This window comes from Rousettus aegyptiacus, unplaced genomic scaffold (assembly GCF_014176215.1).
Source record: "Rousettus aegyptiacus isolate mRouAeg1 unplaced genomic scaffold, mRouAeg1.p scaffold_m13_p_12, whole genome shotgun sequence".
In the NCBI taxonomy this organism is placed as follows: domain Eukaryota; kingdom Metazoa; phylum Chordata; class Mammalia; order Chiroptera; family Pteropodidae; genus Rousettus; species Rousettus aegyptiacus.
The window spans coordinates 48,690,642-48,714,317 of NW_023416287.1; the positions used below are offsets into that span (position 1 = coordinate 48,690,642).

Genomic DNA, 23,676 nt, shown 5'->3' on the forward strand with positions numbered 1-23,676 from the left:
AATAAACATTAAGTGTTAAATTATGTGCTATTCTGAGCAGCATAATGAAATGTCACAAGTCCCAGGATGTAACTCTGTCCTGTCCAGGATGTGACTCATCCCATTGTCCAGTGTATCTATGCTATATAAGGTCCCCACCGGTTAGTCGCTTAGTAGCTATTTGGTTATCAGATGGACTGCTGCTATATCACAGTGCTGTGCCCAAGTAATCCTTATTTTACTTAATAATGGCCCCAAAGCATAAGAGGAGTGATGTGCCAATTTGGATATGCCAAAGAGAAGCCATTAAGTGCTTCTTTTAAGTGAAAAGGTGAGTACAGCATAAAAATATATTGTGAGAGATGGAGAGAAAGACCGCATTCACCTAATTTTTATACAGTATATTGTTATAATTGTTTCATTTTATTATTAATTGTTAATCTCCTACTGTGACAAACTTATAAATTAAACTTTATCATAGGAATGCACAAGTAGAGTTCAGTACTATCTGCAGTTTCAGGCATCCACCGGGGATCTTGGAATGTGTCCCCTGCAGATAGGGGGGGACTCCTGTACCTGCCTCACTCTGTTTTGGAGGGTCTATGGAAAGAAGTCATTTATCATGTTTCACTACCACCAAGAAACAGGCGATCGTATTTTTCTTCTGCATACACAAATATCATCCTTCGGTATCTTAATACTTGTTATTTTTCATGAAACTCATATATAAATTCCTCCAGGGTACATTAAAAGTACATTTGATTCGTGAATTAAACAATTATTAATACATATCCACCATACCTATCAGCACATATGATGAAAAGAGTCCTTCTGTTTTCTGTCCTCGGGTCCACTTAATGTCAAGTGAATACTGATGAAGTTACTTAGCTTTTATATAGACATTCTAACAACATATATGGCATGGATTTTTGCAAACGTATTCAGTCATTACTCATTTCTGTTGCAAAGTGGTTTAAAATGTTTTAAACTATTAGAATATTATGTGTAGAGCTTAGTTATAGATTACAGTACTATACGAAGAGATTTGGAAAAGCTGCAGAAGTATTAAGTTCCTGATCCCAAATATAGCCACATAGAGAGGTTAAAAAATAAGATGCCTCTCTTATTATTTACCTTGTCTGTTCTGTATCTCCCCGCTTTTGCTGCAGTGTTAAAGCAGACTGGCAGCAAAGAAAACAACAACCCGAAGCACAGCCAGAGTGTTAGCAGGACTGGGCTCCTAGTCCTCCTGACTTGTGAGTTTGTTTTGACTCAGGTGAATCAGAGCGACTTCTTTCCAAGGCCTGTGCAGTGGAGCCAGACACAGACAAGCTCAAAACTCTTCCTGACCACGTGCTGCCTTAATATGCAGGAGGCATTTGCTGCTCCATTCAACCTTAACCCAGGCTGCTCAACTGCTCTATTGGTCCAACAAGGTGAGTTTGAAAGCTATTTCCCTTGAGGACACTCCTAAAGAGAAAAGAGGAAATTGCTTATATGTGTGTTTCTGAGACAACTTCAAGGGGTTTTTAGCGGGCAAAAAATTTCCAGTGTGTGGTTTCTTTTTTTTTTTTTTTTTGTCTCATCTGAAATACACTGCGGTTTCCGACTAGCCTGGTGCTGTTACTCCAATCATTTTACCTGACCTCTTTTTCAAACAGGCGTAAGACAAGACTGAGCTCATACTTTCATGAAAGCCACTCTGCCACCTAAGCAGAACTAACACTGTTAGAAGAGCATGCAAATTGTAATTTAAAAAAAATCCATAAGCCAGCAGTTTCTTTTGACCACAGTGGTTTTTTTCCTCCTGCTCATTCTGCTGAAGCAGCGGCATTGGTGTACACTGCAAGGCTTTAGCTTTCTGTTCTAATTTGCTGTTCTTCTGATGAGAACTGTGCATTTGAGGATGTTTTGTTTTGTGTGTTAAGTGTTGTACACTCAGCTGGATTTTAAATTTCTGAATACATGGACCACTCCCGTCTTTATTTATCTTTTCTCTTCCATAGGATCCGATATGGAATTTATACTGTGGGTGCTTAATTACTGAATGTTGAGTGAATGTGTGGTTGAATAACTGAGTGGCTGAACAAATATTTCCAGTTTATTATTTTCCAAACTAAACAGTGCAAACTGGATGGGATCCATTTCAGTCATTGAGGAGAATCTGTAGCAATGCAGAAACAAAAAGATGAGAATTAAAACCCAACAGAATAAGGCAGGAGCTAGAGTTCTTCACTCCTATAGTGGTTTTGATCATGCAGATGAATGTTTATAACAGAGTACATATATTTATGTGTATGTATGTATATACAATATGTGTTATTTAATTAACCACATATTTATACAATTATTTATATAGTTATACGTGTGTGTATACACATGTATATTTGTGTGTGTATATATATGTGTATATATATAAACATTTTTTTTGAGAATGTGCACCAAATTTACTCCCAGAAAATTATCCTTGTTTAGAAAAATACCTTGATTATCCACTTGTTAGGGGGTAAGTAAGGCCTTGGGGCCATGGATGGAAGATATCAGGGAGTAAAGTCATAGCTAAACCTATCTGAATCCAAACATCAACAGGAACATGGGAAGAGGGGTATAACAGTCAAGAGAGCAGAAAGGAGAGAGTTTAAAGAGAGAGAAATAAGATTCCACAAGGCTTTACTTGAGAAAGTTGTTTTGAGGGGCACATCAACAAAAATAAACTGAATTCCATGTCTGGGTTGGCCCAGAGCAGAAAAAAAAGACAATAGTGTACATGGACTGCAAGGAGATTTGGCAAGTGCAGGACTTTGAAACTAGAAGTGAACATGAGTCTGTAAAATCTCAAGAATTAACAAGTAATCTAAGGAGATAATTAGACTTCTCACAGAGCTTGGGTAGATGCTCAAGCAAATGTTTATTAATTCTTAAAAGGTGCTACTACCTCAACTTATGAGGTAGCTTAAAATTTCCTTCAAACCAGGCTTAGGATGAGTGATTGAGAAACCTTCTCTTCATTTCAACAAATCGCTCTCATGTATGATCTTCTTAAATCCCAGAGTTATTAGACAAAACAAAAGCAAGAAAATACACACATAACTGATCCTGCAACCTCTTTCAGGGGTTGTTAACAATAGATATTTGAACTGGGGAGACCAAGTTAGCTGTGCTAGTCCCCATTCTGGTGCCAAATCTGAGCGGGTAACACTCCACACAGAATGTTTCTAACTCTCGGGCCTGTGTCTTACAGGTTTTGCTGTAACGATGCGGGGAGAATAGGGAACCAATGGGGGCAAACTGAAGATATGTCAGGTTAGTCAAAATGTTCACAACCCGGTATTGAAGTCTTTTTACCTTAATTCCCAGGGCTATTTTAGTTAATAATATAGTAAAATAGAAAGGTAATTTTTATACTTGTATGATATAGATGGTTATTGTTCCAGTTTTACCAATAAGAGAACTGTGACATAAGCTTGCTCAGCACCAGCAGAGCAGGATTTTGAATTGGGAATTATGATTTCCTGAGTTGGGGTTGGTTCACTGGATACCATTGTCCTTCTCTACAAAGGGTTTATTGTGAAATGTTTACAATGGCACTTTTAGGAAGAGTTCAATGTCTATTTCTATCTTGGTAAAAATGTGGGTGAATCTATATGAGGGGTGGTAAAGTTTGCTGGCAGAAGGGAGAAGGGAATTAACACTTGCTGGGTTCTTACCATGCATCCAGCACCAGGATCCCTTACCTACATTATCTGCACTTGCCTAAAGATAAAACTGCAGTGACAAGCTCTCTGAGGTGATGTAATATTCAATACCTTAATGAGATGGGTACACAAGGATGTGCATTTGTCAAAGGCTTCATTGGGTATACTGAATATTTGGGCATTTCATTCTTTTTAAATTTTACCACAAAAGAAAAAGAACCATAAACAGATATTGAATGCTAGTTAACGATATAGCTACTAGAGTGTTTAGTTATGAAATGTTCTTATGTCTAAACTTACTTTTAAATGCATCTGAAAAGTAAGATGGATTGGTGGATGGATAGAAGGCTGGTTCGATGGATCGATATATGATAAAGCAGGTATAGCATGATGTTAATTGTAGAATCTAGGCAAAAGATACATGGTATTTGTGGTACAATTCTTTAAACTTTTCGGTATAGTTGAAAATGTTCGTAATTAAGTATTAGAAAAAAGTAATATAATCAGTTTGTATCAATCTGGCTACTACAGAAAGCTTGGAAATTGGAGTGCTCTGATATTGAATATTCCAGTCAAGCCCACTTTATAGCTATGTGGGTAAAAGGCCCTCCTTGAAAGTAAAGAAAGATACCAACTACTTCTAGTTGAAACTGAATTTCTAATATGTAGTGCTCTCTTCTTTGAACCACTGCCAAGTGCTTTTCCAAGATGCAGATTATGGTCCTCATCTTATCTGCCTATCAGCAGCATTTGCATCCTTGGCCACTTCTTTCTCAGGAAGCTTCTCTTCTCTGCCTGGTTAGACACCACACTCTCCTGCTTTTCATCCTACCCCTCTGGCGGCCCCTTCTCCAGCTCCTTTACCTACTTTTTAGATGTAGAAGCTCCTTTGGGCTGAGTTCTGGGCCTTCCTTTCTTTTCCTTGCACTCTTTCTCATCTAATTTTAGTGCCACCTCCAGGATGACCTTTCTCAAAGCCATGGCTCCAGGGTAATCCTTTACTTTCGGCAACGAACTCTTAAATCCAAATGCCTTCCTTGAGTCTCCACTTGAATATCTCCCACACGCCTCATCTCTAATTAGCCCATATCTGACCTTGTGAGCACCCCTTTCCCCAGTTACCAGACCCGCTCCTCTCCCCTTTCCACTCTCAGTGGATGACAGCCCCACATCCTTTCCCCTCACTCTTTAGATGCTTGTTATTCAACTCCAAGTTGGGCGTGTCTCTCTCCGTTCACCTCCCTGCCACTATCCTACTGCAATGGGTATCTCTTCCCAGACTAGTCAGTACCTGTGAGCCAGTGTTCCACCATGACCTTCACTCCATTCTAATCTAAGGGAAGCTGCCGATGTCATCTTTTTAAAACGTAAGTCTGATTTCATATCTTCTCTACTCAAAACTTATCAATGGCTTGCCACTGTTGTTGGGGTAAAATACAAAAGGTCCCTATGCCGGGGCCCCTGTCTGCCTCTCTGTGCCTCCCACCACCTCCTTTGCTTACCCCACTGGGGAGCTTCTGTTCCTCCAACAAACGAAGCATTTTCCTACCTCAGGGCTATTGTATAGGGCAGTCTCTCTTCTTGGAACATTTCCTGAAATCTTTCCTAGTAAATTCCTATTCACTAAACTTAAAGAACGCTTCTTGAGAGAAAATTCCTTACACACCTCTCCCCACCTAAATTATGTCTCACTCTGTTATTGACTCTGATTAAACCTTTACTTTTGTCTTATAGTGGAATTAGTGATTATGTGTTTGTCTGTGTGTTTGTTTTGTTTATGTCTGTCTCCCCAGCCAGACTTTAAACTCTGTGTGGGCCAGGAGCCTGTCTGCTGTGCTCACCTCTGCATTTGCAGCACCTGACAGAAAGTCCCTCGCACTCAGGATGTGGTCAATACGTATTTATCAGTTGAATAAACACATAACTATGCCTCCGGGAGATGCAGTTTGAAAGGTGATGGACAATGTCATAGATCAATATGACATCAGGATTCAGCATCAGCAGGCCCTATATAGTCTTCCCCATAGGTGTCAGGAAGAACCCATTCAACATTGGGCGTGAGCATGATGGGCACACGCGGCCTGTTCTGAATTATTCCTGTCCCTCCTTGTGGCTCACTCCCCACATGCAGGTGAAGAAAAAGCAAGTAAGAGCACCCAATACTTTAAATGTCTGCCAAAAGGACTTCCCCTTCCTTATCTACATGTAGGGAACTTTTGTGGGCACAGTCTTTCAAGCCCTCAAAAAATGAAAGGCAAATAGCTTGAACTCAGAATCACATGGTTCTTCCCTGGCTCTGTAACTCAGTAGATGTATGACTTCATGTGGAGAATTTTATTTTAGAAGCTTGATATGCTCCACCTTATTAGAAGTACAAAATGAGCTAATGCAAGGGAAAATGCTTCTTATGCTCTAAACCTATGGACCACCACATGGATGTAGGTTACTGTGTAGCTTGAAGTATAATAAAATATGATTTTGCTGTTTTAATAATGAAAGGTACAACTACCAGTTGTCTTACTAATTGTTTTACAGTAAGAATAATGAAAAACTTGATATTCTTTCCATTTAAAAAAGGATACTTAATTATAGATAAGAATATGGCAGAAATGACCTAACTAAAAAATATTATTTCCTAAATCAGCAATTCATGGTCAAAGTTAACCTACGCAGCACTTAAATCATGTGAGCACTCAATTGACCTGTTAGTAATAACTTTCTAGGTTATGCCATACTAAAATGCATGTTTTCCTCATAGTTACATATTATTTTATAGTAAAAACATCTTTATTTTCCTGTTTGTAAAAGTAATATGTACTCACAAAATGACACTCAAATACAAGTAGCAAAAGAAAACCATTTACAAGTATCTTCTCTTTGCCTACATCAAAAATATTATAAAAATAAGTAAAACTTGCAAGTAAATATAAATAAGTTTTATGAACAGACACCCTTGATGAGAATTTAAAAATCTCTCATACATGGGATTATTTCAAAAGACTGTTACCATATTGCTAAAAGCATACTTTTTAAATTTATGATACATTTCCAACTTATCAGCTATTAGTTCTTTCAGGGGAAATGGCTTGCCAATGTGTATTTGAGAAGACCATTCTTTTTGGTTGAACAATAAGAACTAAAATGTCCATTCAATATTTCCAGTGACTTTAAAATATATAGAACAACTAAGAGAGAGAGAAATTGTTAGCAATGGGAAATGACACAAGGACCCATGGTATTTCTTAAATGTTACATGGAAGAGGCAAGAAATAAAAGCTTAGTGGCACATGCTAACTTTGCAGATTATTAATAAATATAGATATTATGATGGCTTTGACTTCATACAACAGCAATTCATCTGTGCTGCCATAAGGAAATAACCAGAAATACTACTATTTTTAAATGCCAGTCTGTCAGCAAGAATGAAGCTGAAATCCCGGGGTGTTCCAACAAAAGGCAAAGACAGCCCAGGGGCACTGAGTAAACTTTCAGGATAAATTCGTGTGAGTTATTGGGTTACCCTGGGTTTCTAAATTCTGCTGCTCCGTAGATCAACCTACTTGTCAGTAAATAAGGGTAAGAAGTCTACTCCTGTTCTATATCGCCATCTAGTGGACAAATGACATCCATGTTCTTTGGTGCTTTTGCTTCAGAGAGAGACTTGCCCTAGTTAGCAAGTGAGCTGATAAATATTATTTGAGACAGGGAAAATGAACTAACCTTTGAGTTTTAATTTCCTTTGGACTTTAAAATGTTTGCTTAGTAAAGAAAATCTGGTCTTTCATCATTTTTGATCAACCTGTAGGAAAAGATAAGCAGCATTTAAAAGTGGCATCACTTCTTTTCAAGAATTAAAAATGCATGTGTGTCAATATTTCCAGTGAGTTGCCATTAATACTTAATTTTTCAAATCTCTCTCTTTTTTGTCCCCCCACCACCAGTCCCTTTCTACCTGATTCACAAGTCTTCAATACCACCTTTACCGTCCTATGTAATTTAAAGCAAAAAACTATTTAAGGTCCCTCGCAATAAATGTATTTCATATTCTGGTAGCAACACATGAATGGATCCTGATATCAGTACAGTGAATCTTGATCTGTTTTTTTAAAAAGAAAAGATCTATTTTTCAATTTTTGAGAAGTCTTCAAACTGTTTTTCATTACAGAATTCCACTTAGACGAGATATCTAAAATAGTCAAACACAGAAGCAGGAGTAGTATGCTGGTTGGAGGAGGCTGTTCTATGGTGTAATGTTTCAGTTACACAAGATGAATTAGTTCTAGAGATCTGCTGAACTGCATTGTGTCTATGGTTAACAGCACTGAATTGCACACTTAAAATTTGTTAAGAGGGTAGATCTCATGTTGAGTGTTCTTACCACAATAATTATAAAAAGGATGATTAAGGAAGACAATGAACAAAAAAAGAAAAAAGAAAAGAAAAGAAAGACTACTAGAATTTAAAATGTTGGAGTGCTTCTCACATGTATAGTACCTTTTTTTGTGAAACTCCTGTTACATGCATGTGTATTTTTGTGTACTAGGGCATGATGTCGAGGGCTTTTCATTCTGCGGGGCAAGTCCAGAAGAGTTCAAAAGCCTCTGCTCTATTGTTCTCAAAAAAAAAAAAAATCAAACTAAAGCTAAAATTTATGCTGTATTTCAAATAAATTAGGTTTCCTTGTGTGTAAACATAATTCTTTAAATTTGAAAAAGGCTGTCTTGAGGTAGTCAATGTGATGGCATTAGAGACACACAAATGGGAACTTTCTGATTGCCATCCCAGTCTATTCTCTTATCTTTGATGTAAGGAAAAGGTAAGACTGATCTGGAAGCTTATTGGGATGAGGCATAGCCTTTGGAGCAGGAGAAATCTGGTTTTGAAGCTCTGTATGGAAACTTCTAGCTGTATGTTAGCCTTCTAAGTCTCAGCATCCTAATCTGAAAATGAAGCTAATAATTCTTACTGCATGGAGTTGTTGTGAGAAACAAATGGCTACTATAGATGACATGCCCATCACATGGTAGGTACCCAATCTAAGTAGCCATTAGAAATAGTAAGAGGTACCAATTCCCTGACACCTTTTTAAAATAGTCATTTTCTTTCTTTATTGCCCTGAATTTTCTATCTTGGAATTGCAAATATCTCCAAAATAATTTAAAACCTATCATCAAGGCTGAACCCCAATATGGATTTTTTTCTTCTTCAGGGAAGTACAGTGAGAGTTTTAACTCTGCAATCTCTTATTTTGTTTACCACTATGTTTCATTTATGGCAAATCTCAGTGGAAGTGTTTTCTTTACCTCTATAGTGCTTCCTGTATTTTATAGAGAACTTGGATTTTTCCTTCTCAAAGTGAGATGCTGTCCTGGGAGACTTAATACCTAAATATAACAGTAGTGTTTTGTGTGAATAGAGTAGGTCCCAGGAGAAGAGTGAGGACCCAGCTCATTTTCTTTAAATTGACATATAACATTATATTAGTTTCAAGTGTACAACATAATGATTCAATATTTTTATATATTGTGAAATGATTATGACAATAAGTCTAATTCTCATGCATCACCATACATCGTTACAACTTTTTTCTCATGATGAGAACTTTAAAGATCTACTTTCTTAGCAACTTTCAAATATGCAATACAGTATTATTGACTATAGTCACACCATGCTGTACATTATACCCCAGGACTTACTTATTTTATAACTGGAAGTTTGTATCTTTTGATCCCCTTCACCTATTTTACCTTCCTAACCACTGCCTCTGGCAACCATCAATCTGTTCCTGTATTTATGAGTCTAGCTCCATTTTGCACCCTTTTCCCTTCAGTTCTGTCTCTTCTCAATCTCATTCCTTCCCCAAGATGCTGTAGCCTTACCATAGAGGAAACTGAATTGACAAACTACTGCTAAAAATAGCACCTATCTTGCCTCCTCAAGGGGGTGTCCTGATGAAGAAACAAGAAATGAATGTGTACGCTGTAAGAACGATGGTGGTTATACCATCAGATGTTGTTTTTACATTATGAATCCACTCCCCATAATGTTACGGAAGCAATCATGTGGTGAGACTGCTTGGGTCTGCCACTTAACAGGTGTGTAATGTTGGGCAGGTTATCAAACCTTTTAAGTCTCAGTTTCCTCATCTCTAAATTGGGGAAAATGGTACCTCCTATTAACAGAGTTCTTTAACAATCAAAACACATAATGCGCATAGACACCTTCAAACAGATCTTAGCAATAGTGAATGGTTGTTATAGACTAAATGTTATATTCCTACAAATTTATATATAAAAGCCTAATCCCCAATGTGATGCTGTGTGGAGATGAAGCCTTTGGAAAGTGATTAAGTCATGAGAGTGGAGCCCTCATGAATGAAATTAGTGCTTTTATAAGAAGAGACATGAAGATGGCAGAGTAGGTAAACTGTGCTCACCTACTCCCATGACCACATCAAAATGACAACTAAATTATAGAACAACCACCCTTGAGAACCACCTGAAGACTAGCTGAACATACCTCTTATAACTAAGGATACAAAGAAGAAGCCATGCCAAGATTGGCAGGAGGGGTAGAGATGCAAAATGGTCTGGTCCCACATTCACATGTGGCAGTTGCAAATCGGGAGAGATATCTCATTCGTGGAGGCCACCTTCCTGAGGAGCAAGGGGGTCCCAGCCCCACACAGGGCTCCCCAGCCTAGACCACCAGTGCTGGGAAGAAAAGTCCCCACAATATCTGGCTATGAAAATCAGTTGGGATTCCCTCTGGGTGAGATGGAGAGCTGCTATAGACCCAGGCGTTCTCTTAAAGGGCCTGTGCACAGACTTAATCCTCACAGACTCACTTACTTTGAGCTCCAGTGCTGGGGCAGCAGCTTGAAAAGTGCCAGGAACATAGAAGGAGGAAATGAATGGTCTGGCTTCGGAGTGAGAGCTAGAGGGGCAGCTCTCTCTGCCATTTTATTCCTTTGCTGAGCTTCCCCCGAACCCAGCCTGCAGGCACAGGCAGGTGCCAAATTTGAATCTCCATCACACTTACCCCATTCTTCTTGCACACAGACCCGAACATCTTTCAGCAGCTGATTCTTTCAAGTAGCTGGCTTCAGCCCATGCTGTGAACTTCCCCAAAATCTCTGAAATGTTCACAAATTCCAAACAAGCATTGGCTGGCCTCAGCATACCCTGTGCCTCTTGCTTAGCCTCCCCCAGCTCAGTACTAGTGGCTGCCTCCCTCAGTTTGCAGCATCGTCTCTCCTAGGTATCTCCAAGCCAAACACAGTTAGCTACAAACCACAGATCACTTGGTGGCTCCTACCAGGCGGCCCTGGGCCAGGCACAGGCAGGGCTGACTTGGGCCTGCACCAGAGCCCCTCCCGAGAGGCCCCAGAACCAACACAACTAGTGATTAGTTTCAGACTGCACTAGAGCACCACCCAATTAGCTCTACAAAAGGTATACCCAAAAGGTGGACTCAGCAGGCACCAGAGCCCCACTACACTAAATCCCACTCTGTGTGGTCAGCCAACATATAATAGCTCCTCTGCTATAGTCATTGCCAGTTCTCACAGCCAGTCAGCCTGAGGGTCAATTATACCTGCTGATGTGCTAACTGTAATCAAGGCTCAGCTACAACAGGAAAGTACACACAACTCACATAAGAAACACTTTGGAGCACCTGGTTCAGGTGTCCAGGGAGTTTGTACCACTGGGCCCCACAGGACACTTACTACATAAGAGTAATCTGGCAAGACTGGGAGACATAGCAGATCTACCCAATATGTAGAAAAAACACAGGAAAGCAGCCATAATGAGGAGACAAAAACAACATGTCCCAGATGAAAGCATAGGACAAAGCTCCAGAAAAAGAACAAAACAAAATGGAGGCAAGCAATCTACCCCCAATGCGTAGTTCAAAACACTGGTTATGAGGATGTTCAGTGAACTTGGGAGATTAGGTGACATCAGTGAGAACTTACACAAAGTGGTAGAAACTATTAACAAAAATCAGAAATGAAGAATATATTAGGTGGAATCAATAGCAGGTTAGATGAAGCAGATAATTGAATCAGCGATCTGGAAGACAAGGTAGTAGAAAATACCCAATCAGAACAGCAAAGAAAAAAAAAGAATTTAGAAAATGAGGATTATTTAAGGGACCTCTGAGACAACATCAAGTGTACCAACATTCACATTATAGGGGTACGAGAAGGAGAAGAGAAAGAGCAAAGGATTGAAAACCTACTTCAAGCAATAATGACTGAAAACTTTCCTATCCTGACAAAGGAAAAAGACATATGAGCCCAGAAAGTGCAGAGAGTTCCAAATAAGATGAATTCGAATGGACCCACACCAAGACACATCATAATTAAAATACCAAAAGTTAAACACAAAGAGAGAATTTAAAAAGCAGCAAGAGAAAAGTAGTTACCTGCGAGGGAGCTCCCATAAGACTATCAGCTGATTTCTCAACAGAAACTTTGCAGGCCAGAGGGGATTGGAAAGAAATATTCAAAGTGATAAAAGGTAATGACCTATAACCAAGATTTCTCCAGCAAAGCTATCATTTAGAACCGAAGGACAGGTAAAGAACTTCCAAGACAAGAAAAAGCTAAAGGAGTTCATCATCACCAAACTAGTATTACAGCAAATATTAAAGGAAGTTCTTTAAGAAGAAGAAGAAAAAGATAAAAAACATGAATAATAAATGGCAATCGCTACATACATATCAATAATTACTTTAAATGTGAATGGATTAAGTGCTTCAATCATAAGACATGGGGGAGTCGAATGGACAAGAAAACAAGACCAAAGTGTCCACTGATAGATGATTGGCTGAAGAAGATGCGGTGCAATCACTTCATAAATTATATTATGCCTAACCACTATGCTATACACTTGTAACTAACATGAAATAATATTGAATGTTAACTGTAATTTAAAAAAAAGCGATCCAAATAAAAAATAAAGATGTACTACATATATACAATGGAATATTACTCAGCCAATAAGAAGTGAAAATTTTCCATCTGTGACTACAGAGATAGAACTAGAAGATATTATGTTGAGTGAAATAAGTCAGACAGAACAAGATAATACCATATAATTTCACTTGTATGTGCAATCTACAAAACCAAAATAGATGAACAAACAAAATAAGAGAAACTCGTAGATACAGAGAATAAACTGGTGATTGACAAGTGAAAGGGGATTGGGGGGCTGGGTGAAAAAGGTAAAGGGATTAAGAAGTACAAATTGGGAGTTACAAAATAGTCATGAGGACATAAAGTACAGCATAGGTAATATAGTAAATAATATTGTAATAATTATGCATGGTGCCAGCGGGGAACTAGCCTTATTGGGGAGATCACTTTGTAAGTTATATAAATGTCTAACCACTATGTACCCCTGAAACTAATATAATATTGAATGTTAACTGTAATTAAAAAATAAAATAAAAGAAGCGACACGAGATTACTCTCTCTCTCTGCCATGTGAAGACACAGGTAGAAGATGGCCATCTGCAAACCAGAAGGAGGGTTCTCACCAGACACAGATCTTGCCCTCCAATCCTCAGAACTGTAATTATCAATATTTGGTGTTTAAGCTATCCAGTTTAAGGTACTTTTTTATAGCAGCCTGAACTGACTAAAACAATGATTAATAAATATCACGGTTATTATTATCATATCTCCCAGGATTTTTGTCTTCAGAGGACCAGAAAGGCAATTCTTAAATTAAATTAATGTTTTCTTCAAGTTAAAATAAAACTTGTGCTTTGGAGGGAAATGGGAGAAAAAGAAGAAATTTAGGGCAGAGGAGCCTTCTTGATACTCTCAAATCATACCATGTAAGCAGCTACCTGGGATTGATATTGGAGCAGTGAATTTCCATATTTACTTGAAATTTGGCTCCAGCTTGTGCAACATATTGAGTGGCTTCATGAATGGTCTATTATGCTGTTTTAAGTTAACAATCTTTTCAAACCACAGAGGCTGGTTATTACTTTATAACTCTCATAATAATATTATCTGCTCAACTGTCAGCAATCACCTTTCTCCCTTAGTGCTCTGCCTTCAGAATCATAGAAAGCAGGGAGAGATTAGGTGTAAAAAAGGCCTTGGTAGTGAGGACATGAGGAGGAGAAAAAAATAGGGAGGGAAAGAAAGGGACAGGGAGTGGATGAGAACGGAATGTTATAAGAACTACTTTCTTCTTATTGTTTGTTTTTAAAGGGAATGTTTGTCAACACATACTATGTGTACCATTCATAGTACATGAGATGATTTTCGATGGTACAGTTAAACAGTGTCAAATTTCATGGTTTCTGACTGTCAGCTTCCAAAAGAACATCATCAAAAAAAAAAAAAAAAACCTGTTGAGCAAGCAAAGCTGTTTATTAGACTTACTGTAAAAAGAGATCACTGCTTTGACAGTTTTAGTTAGTCATGCTTCAGAAAGAAAAGTTCAAGGAAGATTATAAAGTTTTGAGGTTTGGGCTCAAGTGGTTGAAGGTGGGTCTTTTAACATAGAGAATGGATTGTGGTTGGGCAAAGTTTATGACATACTGATTCAGAATTTGAGAACATAGAAGATAAGGTTCTGGAGGAATAAATTACTATCTAATAACAGTTTGCTCAGGTAATCAAATTGTTTACCTGAATAAAGTCATTTGCAAAAATTTCCCAAAGCAAAAAGTAACGTTATTTATTGGTGTGTGGTCTTATTTTGGGGGCAAGGATTTCCTGGAACAAACAATTGTATCATGTTGGCACAGATGGGCTCAGTTCTCACAATTATGTTTTTAATTAATGTGTGTTTAAAAATGTATAACACCTCGAACTACTAATCTTAAAATGATATTATTTATGAGGACACTGAAATAAATTAAATTTAAAGTTAAAAGCTGAGTTGATTCAAAGGAAAACAATGAATAGTATAGATGGTACTCAACCATGAGAAAAAATTGTGACTACAGTATGTGAAAGACTGTGGTATGAAATATACTGTTCAATATTGTGAGAATGTTCTGGTAGAGACTAGACTGGAGGACAATTCTCTCAATGGGCAAGACATGTAATCCACGGATGAATCATCAGAGAGAGAGAGAGAGAGCCAAGGGAAGTGGGGGGTTGCAAGAGCTGGTCAACTGGGCTGGGAAGGGTATGTGACTCCCTGGGTTTAGTGTCATCTCTGTTGTGCAAATGAGCTGAGAACTAGAAAATTCCCCCTGGCTGGAAACTCTGACTTAGTGATGTGTCTACTTGGGGTTTGAGCTTTCAAACAGGAAGTAGCAGCTGCTGTTGGAAGATGCTATGCAAGGTAGATGGGTTCCCCAATAGTAGCACCTGCCATTGTGGTCGCTAGGCTCCATGACTCTAGATGCCAACTGAACAGTATAGTAAAGAGGAGCCAAGACTTGTTTAAAGGCAAACCAGCCAGAATGGTTTGGTGATGAATATTCTGGAAAAAATGAAAAAGATAGAAAAAAAGGCAAGGGAAGCTTTTAGTTTTCTGGGAACCAGAGCCATAGAAACTTCCGGACTGGTGTTGTTATCAGGGAGGGAGGACACATCCCAGTCAATTCAGACCAAAGTTAGTTTGAATTACAGGAGAAGAACCTTCTGGGCCAGATAGAGAAGGGCCTTCCTTAGGCAGAAAACCCAGAGACTAGAGTAGAATCCTGTAGGATCTTTTGTTCTCAGAAGACAAAATAACGCTTTATTTTGGGTCAGAGGGGTGATGGAGTGGAAGGCTAGCAGGTGTGAGGCAGCAGGTCCTGCAAGTTTCTGAGAATCTCTCTATTGTGCTTATCAGTGATGCCAACTTGAAGGATCCTGAGACCTAAATGTAAAGAGCTTTACCAGCATTCTACTCAAATTAATTGGGTCTCATTCCAGAGCAAAACCAGGAGAACTAGGAAAGGAGCCTTTCTGAAAGCAACACTATTACCTTTCTTTAAAGACAAAGACCAAATATTGCCAGGATTCTACAAGTCAATAATTCCTAATGATTTCTTGTGACAGCTGCAGTTTTGCTCGTTGCTTTGTTACCCCTTGTTAGCTTCCTGGACCAGTGCTGCATGGTTTAAGAGCACAGGGCTCCTCAGTCATCTTCACCATCAACAGGTGATCTAAAGAATTAATGATGATTCAAAAAACAAAACAAAACAAACAAACAAACAAAGAAAAAAGTAGACTACTACCTTACCAACACCAACAAAACATCCAAGCAACAATGTAAAGACTAACTAATAGTAAATAATATTTACTATTATTCTTTATGAAACAAATAACTACAAAAGGAAATTGTGAGTATTTTTTTTCCAGCAGGCTGAGATCTCAAGAATGCCTGCTTCCCAGTTTCAGTAACCACTAAATTTATATTTTTTTCCTGGTTTTTATTGTTTTGGTAATATGAATTGAAAGAAGAAATAACAATACTGCATGGGGAGGACCCAAATCAAATAAATTTAAAATATATAGTAAATGCTTCCCCCCATTTTTGTTCATTTTGGATGCTGCTACTAACCATTTAAATATTGTGATTTAAAAAGAAATTTTATGCCTTTCTTGTTTATTTCTAGGGTGAGGATAAGATAACATTTTTGCTTTTTTATGACTCTCTTTGAAAATGTGCAGCATAAAGTTCCTCAAAAAATTTTTGCCCTTAAAGGAAAAAAAAAAAAGGTTGTTCCACCACACAATACTCAGGCCACCTCAGGCTTACCCTCCCTGAGCCTCAGGTTTTGCATCTGTGCTGATCTCGTGGTTGACATTATGAGGATCAAGTGACAGAGTATGTGTAGACGTTTGGCATATTATCAACACTTAACACTTATTAACTGTTGGCTATTAATTTTTATAAACCTGAAGGGGATTTTTATTTTGAGATTTATGCTTCCCATAGGCCTGGGGGAAGAGAAATGCAGGCCAAAGAGTAGGTGGTGACAGTGAAAGAGGCACACAGGCAGATCCCAGGGTCTGTGGGAAAAGAAACAATAAATTGTCTGTCATCTATATTCCCCCGTCAAAATAGAAAGACAATAAACCCCACAAAAAAACCTCAGCAAAAAGTAACAAAAACACACAAACCGCTATGAAGGGAACACAAAAGGAAAATGATGAGGAAGGCTGATTTTGTAACTCTGGGCCTATGTAAAAAGCTTCCATTTGATAACTTATTTGAATCAATGCTGATCGAAGAAAGAGAAATCACCAGAAAAACCAGAAAAACAGGGCAAATGAAGGAGTGTGAGAAAGCCACATAGACCATACAAAGGAGAGGTATGCACAAATTAAGTCATATTCCATGAAGAGGTGTAAATTTACAAAAGGCATATAGGTACATACAATCACAATTTTGTAAAGTAGATGTCCACAATAATAATAATGAAAAGAGATTCCGATATGATTAGAATTTTTTTTTCAGTATAGATTTAAAGATACTTAAATTCAATGTAAAAAGTATACAAAGCATTACAAAATAGTTTAATATTATTTAAAAATTGTTTTCATTATTATTGTTTTACTTCACTCCCAGGCTATCAATTTTTATAAGTAGATGTTCCCTAATTTTGGTATTACCTATAAAAGCAATAATGAACACAGTTATAATCACAATTAAAACTAAACCACCAGAACTCTTTGGGTGAGATAGGATGCTGGGTATGCCAAACTGGGACACGCAGGATATCTGAGAGACTTCTCTGAGAGTGCTTTTTAAAAAAATAATTCCCATCTAGCTCTCCCCCAATCTAGTCTTCCTTAATGACCCTGGAATATCTTAGACTTCTCCAAATGTGGCCCAAAACTCGCTGTATTATAAGTTTCCGTGGATTTTCCTCTCTCTCTCTCCTTTGGATGACAAACTGAAAAGGTAGATGATAAACACTTGTTGAATTAATGAAGTCAACAACCACTTATTGGATGCCTGGGGTATGACAGGCACTGTTTTGGGAGATATAGCAATGAGCATGAGTGCATAAAGAATCTCCGACTTCACAGAGCTTTCATTCTAGTGGGAGGAAACAGGTAATAACAAGAAAATAAACATCTGTGGTGTGTCAACGGTGATAAAGGCCATGGATTAAACTAGAGAAGACGTGTGGGGAGTACTCAGGAAGGGGGCGAGCTCCAAGCAGAGGGAATAGCAGTGCTAGTGCCCCAGCCCAGCCTAGGCTACACACTTGATGTGTTGCAGGAGCAGGCAGGCAGGGAAGTGGTTAGAGGAAAGTAGTCAGAGATCAAATTGGAAAGGTAAACTGGGTTACAGATTGTATAGGACCTGGCGGCTCGCTGTAAGAACTTGTTCTTTTTCTTTTCTTCCAAATGATTTAAAGAATCTACAGAAGGTTTTGAGCAGAGGAGTGATATGATCTGGCTTTTCATGTTGAAAGAAGGATCACTCTGGCTGCTGGGGAGAATTAACATGAGAAAGCAAAGACAAAAGTAGAGATTAGGGTCTGGAGTCACTGATAAGGCTGTGTGTGTGAGAGAAAGATAGAGAGAGAGAGAGAGAGAGAGAGAGAGAGAGAGAGAAAGAGAGAAAGAGAGAAAGAGAGCACATGCATGACTTCAGGCTGTTGGCCTGAGTGACCAGGAGGACAGAGTTGCCTTCTGCTGTGCGAGAGAGCACAAGAGGAGCAGTTATGGGGTGCAGGGAAGACCAGAAGCTTGGTTTCAGACATACTAAGTTGAGTTGCTTACTGGACATACATTTCTTTTATGTATTGAATTCTCCATCCAAATTGAAGAGTATGTGGTATTTCCTTTTCTAATAGGACCTGAGAATTTATGTAGCAGTCTGGCAAGAGCTGAAACTGTAGAAGGGTTGGGGTTATGTTTGAGTGTTTTTGTTTAAAAATAGGGAAACAGATTTACATCTCACAATCTTGTTTTTCTTCCACAATTAATACAACATTTGACACAGTCTTCAACAGGCAGCCCAGGGCTATTAGGGCTCAGCGTGTGGGCTTTCGGATTAAGGTAATTCTGAAGGGAAGTTTAGAATTATAAAACATATGTGGGCCCTGTTGGGAGAAGTGGTCTGCCATGGGCCCTGACTGTCATTGCAGGCCCTCGTTGAGTGCACAAGGAGCATGTTAGGCTGATTTGTCTCCTGATACAGTTTCTCTAGTTTGTCACACAGCTGATTAATTAGGTCACAGTGGAGGGGGAATGGTTTCTTTGCTGCCCATTTGAGTATTGGGCCCTTGGCCCTGGGTTTTTCTCCCACAAGGCAATCCGCTGCATGTACAGATGTCACCTGGGACCAACCATCATCCCTGTGTTACAAGGGACAAGGAATACTGATGCAAATGTGCTGATGTCAGCTGTGCTGTTAGTAGTAAAGTCTTTTGTCTTTGACCTAGGAGTCTTGTGCCTTCTGCCAGCATCCACAGAACAGTAATGGAACTTGTTAGAGTATAACTGGGTAAAATTTCAGAGCCTCCATATTTCTTGACTGGCCTCATCTCTCTCAAAGGAGTTGTCTAAAGCCCCATTCTGAGATGGAGGAGTAGTTTATGGGACATAAAGGGGATCATGTCGGATGCCGAGGCCCAGTGGGGAAGGACTCTGGTTCCTTTCTGAATGAAGTAACTGACGGGGCAAAATGAAGAAAACAGATTACATGGAGCTAAAGGTCTTAGGCTAACCTTCAATTGGTTTATACTCATTTATTTACCATGTAGTGGAAAATGTGAGTCCTTTCTACCATCCCTTAGGACTGAGTAAAGGATGGGGACAGGAGGAAAGATTACTTTCAGGGTAAAGGGAGAAGATAATGGCTGTTGAAAACAAAGGAAACCTAAGTCCACTTTTGCTTAGGAATTGACAGGTAGTTAGGCCACAAAAATGCAGAACTTTTGTTTTTTTCAAAAAGGATACATTTGCATTTATTTTTAAGAAATTTAAGATTGGCTATGCTATTGACTGCTTAACCTTCCCCATTTATAGTCATTATTCTAGAGTGTACCTCCCTCCTTTGTGGAACTGATACTCAAAGGGGGACCAGCCAGCAGACTCCCATGGCAATTGCTGGCAGTTAGGGGATGCAGAGTAAAAAGCCCTAGAAGAGCTCCTGATTGTCTACGTGAACACTGGAATGAGACATCATTTCCGTAAGTGTCAACCTTTTGATATACAGTATTAATTCATTAATGTATTGAATTTATGCAGTATTGCAGATATAATCTTTACTATGTGCACTGTAACCCTTTTTTCTTCTCTTAAGCTCATCTTTTTGAGTTGGTATCAATGATGAAAAAGAAAGGGAAAACAAGGTGATCGGTGCTCGTGTGGAAACATCAACACCAAGGTCACACATATTAATTGAGTTTGCAACAGTAGGTTTGAGAGAGGTATAGTGAGGTTTCATTTTTCTGGTGTCCCCACCCCTAGCTTCTCCAACCCTTTTGGCTGGCAAAAATCTGTTTTGAGAGGGATGAAAGAGAGAGTGGGAATGGCACACTATGACAAATGGTACACAAATAAGCTGATGTTAATCTAGGTAGTCTGTACTCATGTCTTTTTTTCCCCAAGAAAGCAGGAAATACTTGAATCCAGGGCTTCTCATTATTTCTGAACTATGCTGCCATCCCAAATAAATGAGATAATGGAAAGACAGTAACTTTGTTTTACATAGTGTGTCAGCTGAATGAAAAAAATCTTTATCTCCTCTCATAAAATAGTCTACCTCATCTCAATTTACAAAATTATTATTTACTCCTTTTATTTATTGTTCCAGGTGTTTAAATAAAAGGATAGGTGTAAAGTCTCAGACTAAAGTCTAGATTGCTGATGTCCAAATTAGATTCTAATTAGATTCCTATCCGCTTTTGCTGTCATGACATACAACAACAATAACAACAACAACAACAACAACAAAATGCATTAATTGCAAACAGTCTTTGAATCAAGTCTCCTGCAATAGAGTTGGTGAATGAATGGAAGTTTACATGTCATTACAAAATGAAGAACACTAGTACAAATGCTTATTATTTCTACAGCAGGGATTTTGTGGATAATCACAATTTGCCTAAATCCAAAGATAAAAAGATAATTACTTTCTTCCCCCAGGGAATGGTTTGCTGATAAAAACACTTTCAGATTTTTTGTTTTTTGTTTTTTGTTTGTTTTTTGTTTGTTTGTTTGTTTGTTTTGTTGTTTTTTTTGTGGCGAAGCACTATTATAATAAGGAAGGAAAGAAATAACACTTTAAGTGTTCTCGGAAGCAATGGACTACTGGCTTGAAGATGGAAACATTTGCACTGAGGAGTTTTGAATAGAGAGACGTTCTTTTAGGTTCTGAGCCTTTTCTGTGAGTTCTAGACCTTCTCTAGGTTCTGGGATTGGGTAACCCAACTGAGCCATATTCCAAGGAACCTGAACTGCAGAGATTCAGCCCTCATCAACAGGGCTGTTTTTGTGTCCACTCCTGAACATAGGTTCTTCTGACACCAGCCACATGTAATTGTTGAGCACTGACAATGTAGCTGGTTTGAACTGAAGTGTGTTGTCAGTGTAAAATACACACCAGATGTTCAAAGACTGTACAAAAAAGACTATAAGCTCTCTCATTAATTTTTACAATGATGACATGTCAAAATTATATTTTGAATATAATGGATTAAATAAAATATATTCTTAAAATTAACTTTACCTGTTTCTTTTTACTTTTAAAAATGTGGCCACTAGAAAGTATTAAATTAAATGTGTTTCTATTGGAAAGCACTGCTCTAGAAATTGGGAACAGTGGAATGACCACATGTCAGAAAGGGAGAAGGAAAACAGAGGAAAAAGAAAAGTATGTTAACTACTGTTCCATCTCTAGGTCAGGAAGGAGTTAGTGAAGAAAAAAAACATTTTCTCTTAGAATTTTAGAGCTGGCAAAGCCATTAGGAATGATATAGTCTGATATTTCTCAAACAATAGAACTTAGGGATCTTTGAAAATGATCCATAGATGCAGAGATTTTCTCAGACCTCAGCTTGAGGAGTAATGAAGGAATTCAACAAACTTGTTTTGCAGATTAGGAAAGCAAGACTTAGGGGGACTACGTGACTTCAGGGCACCCAGCTAGTTGGTGGATATATATAAGTCACTAGATCCCGAATCCATTCTACCCACTCTACTCACCATGGAAATTGTGTGTGTGTGTGTGTGTGTGTGTGTGTGTGTGTGTGTGTGTGTGTTATAACAAGATATAAATTTTACTCTTATCTCCAATAATGTTCCAGTATAGATTGAAAAGTAATAGGTGTCTCTCCAGCAAAAGGAAAGCATCAGGATAGATTTGAGGCTAGCTAAGTGTCAAGTCTAGTTTGCTTCCTTTAATTCAACTACTAGGACATTTCCATAGTTCCCTTTTTATCTCAGATACCCCTAAACTCCTCATTTGGGTTTTATATTTTATTTTCTACTACCTCGATGAGACTTTTAAAAGCTTATTTTGACATCTTTCTCTCTGGATCCACACATGATCTTAGGGAATAATATTTCCTATCCAGAATCCTTTCTTCTCCAAAGTCACAAGTTTTCTCTTAAAAATGTAAGTTCTCTAACTACCTGCTTCAAGTGTTTTCCTCAGAACCCCTGTTAGTAAAATGTGTGTCATGTAGCAATAGTGTCTGTGGCTTCCCTGCAGCTAACGCAGCTGAGAGGCTAGCCCCATACTGCACCCTCTGGTAAACTCAGAGCTTCCTTCCGTAGCAGCACAGTGTTTCTTTAAGAAATAGAACATTCTTGGAATGTGCCTATGCCTTGCCCAGACTTCCTATACTTTTTCTCTCGCTTAGTGTAGATGAAACTCTGCAGTGGGTATCTGGCAGCTTCTGCCATAGCATTACCTTGTCTAAAGAAGTTCAGCTTTTTGCTCAAGTTCTTGGCCCCTGCAATTATGAAATTGCCCTTAATGATTAAACAAAAAAGTTCTCCACTTTTCCTCTATCTTTGTCCCCTCAGAATGCTTCAGAATTATTAAATATAATTAAAACTGCTGCAGTCTTTAAGACAACCTAAACAACCCACCAGCACTTTTTTTCTATGTCTACTATTAAAAGAAAAGTTAGATTTCAGGATCTTTGTGATTACTTTCCAGAAGAAAGATATTATGAGGACATAGTCTAAGGAATTGACTCATGTCAGATAAGTAAGGATTTCTGTTCACGTATTTGATGATTAACAGCATTCTTCCAGCTATTAAGTATAACAATTTAAAATTATTATATTGTGTAACCAAAAGATGGCAGTACTCACTCTTCCTGTTTTCTGTTTTAGGACAAAACGAAAAGGTCATCTTATTATTTCATTTTTCCTTTACTCACCATGAAATGAAAATAGTGAGTAAAAGTTACATATGCAAATAAATAAAATATATCCTGAGCCTCTTTAGTATAACATTAGTAATTTGATACAGACAGATACTTCTACAGAAAAAGAATATAAGACATTTTATTTTATTTGCTTGATTTACTTTCTTAACACTGGATGGTTGCTTCTATTTCCAGAAAACTACTATGTTTCTTCAAAAATGACAGAGAATAGATAGATCTCATTAATGGTAGTTCATGTCTGTACATGACAAAAGAATATTGAATAAAAACAAAATTCAGCAATAGTACCAGTTCATTTCATAGACCTCTAGGCTCAGAAAGACTAGAATTATTTCTAAAAAATTGTTTAGGAAGAGCCTTGGGGTGACCTTGATGGTTAAGACAGTAACTCAGTAGAGAAAAAAGAGAAGTGAACAAAAAATAGTAAATCAAAAGTGGTAAGGTGGCAAAAATTATGTCAGAAATGTTGGGAGTAAGGTCAGAAACATGGTGGGGTAAAAGATGTCCCCAGATTTCTCCCCTTGAAACAACAATAAGCTGAACATCTAAAACTCAACAAAAACACACTCAAACTGCACACAAGCACATCTGAGCATGAGATCTGTGCATAAAAGCTACCATAGGTCAGAACCCTGGGTGTTGGGCAGTGGACTGGGAGAAACAAAGA

At 38.2% G+C, this 23,676-nt stretch overlaps 1 long non-coding RNA gene across 3 annotated transcripts; it reads left to right on the forward strand.

Moving 5' to 3' along the window:
- The first annotated feature begins 175 nt into the window (after positions 1-175).
- On the forward strand, positions 176-21,241 carry LOC107498176. 3 transcript variants are annotated; one of them, XR_001593966.2, is made up of 5 exons: positions 176-310; positions 1,256-1,415; positions 3,221-3,282; positions 19,633-19,796; positions 20,859-21,241. It is a non-coding gene; the product is annotated as an uncharacterized LOC107498176 (long non-coding RNA). The 3 variants fall into 3 exon arrangements; XR_001593965.2 differs by having other exon boundaries at positions 19,633-21,241; XR_001593967.2 differs by lacking the exons at positions 19,633-19,796; positions 20,859-21,241 and adding an exon at positions 13,174-13,950.
- Positions 21,242-23,676: the final 2,435 nt, after the last annotated feature.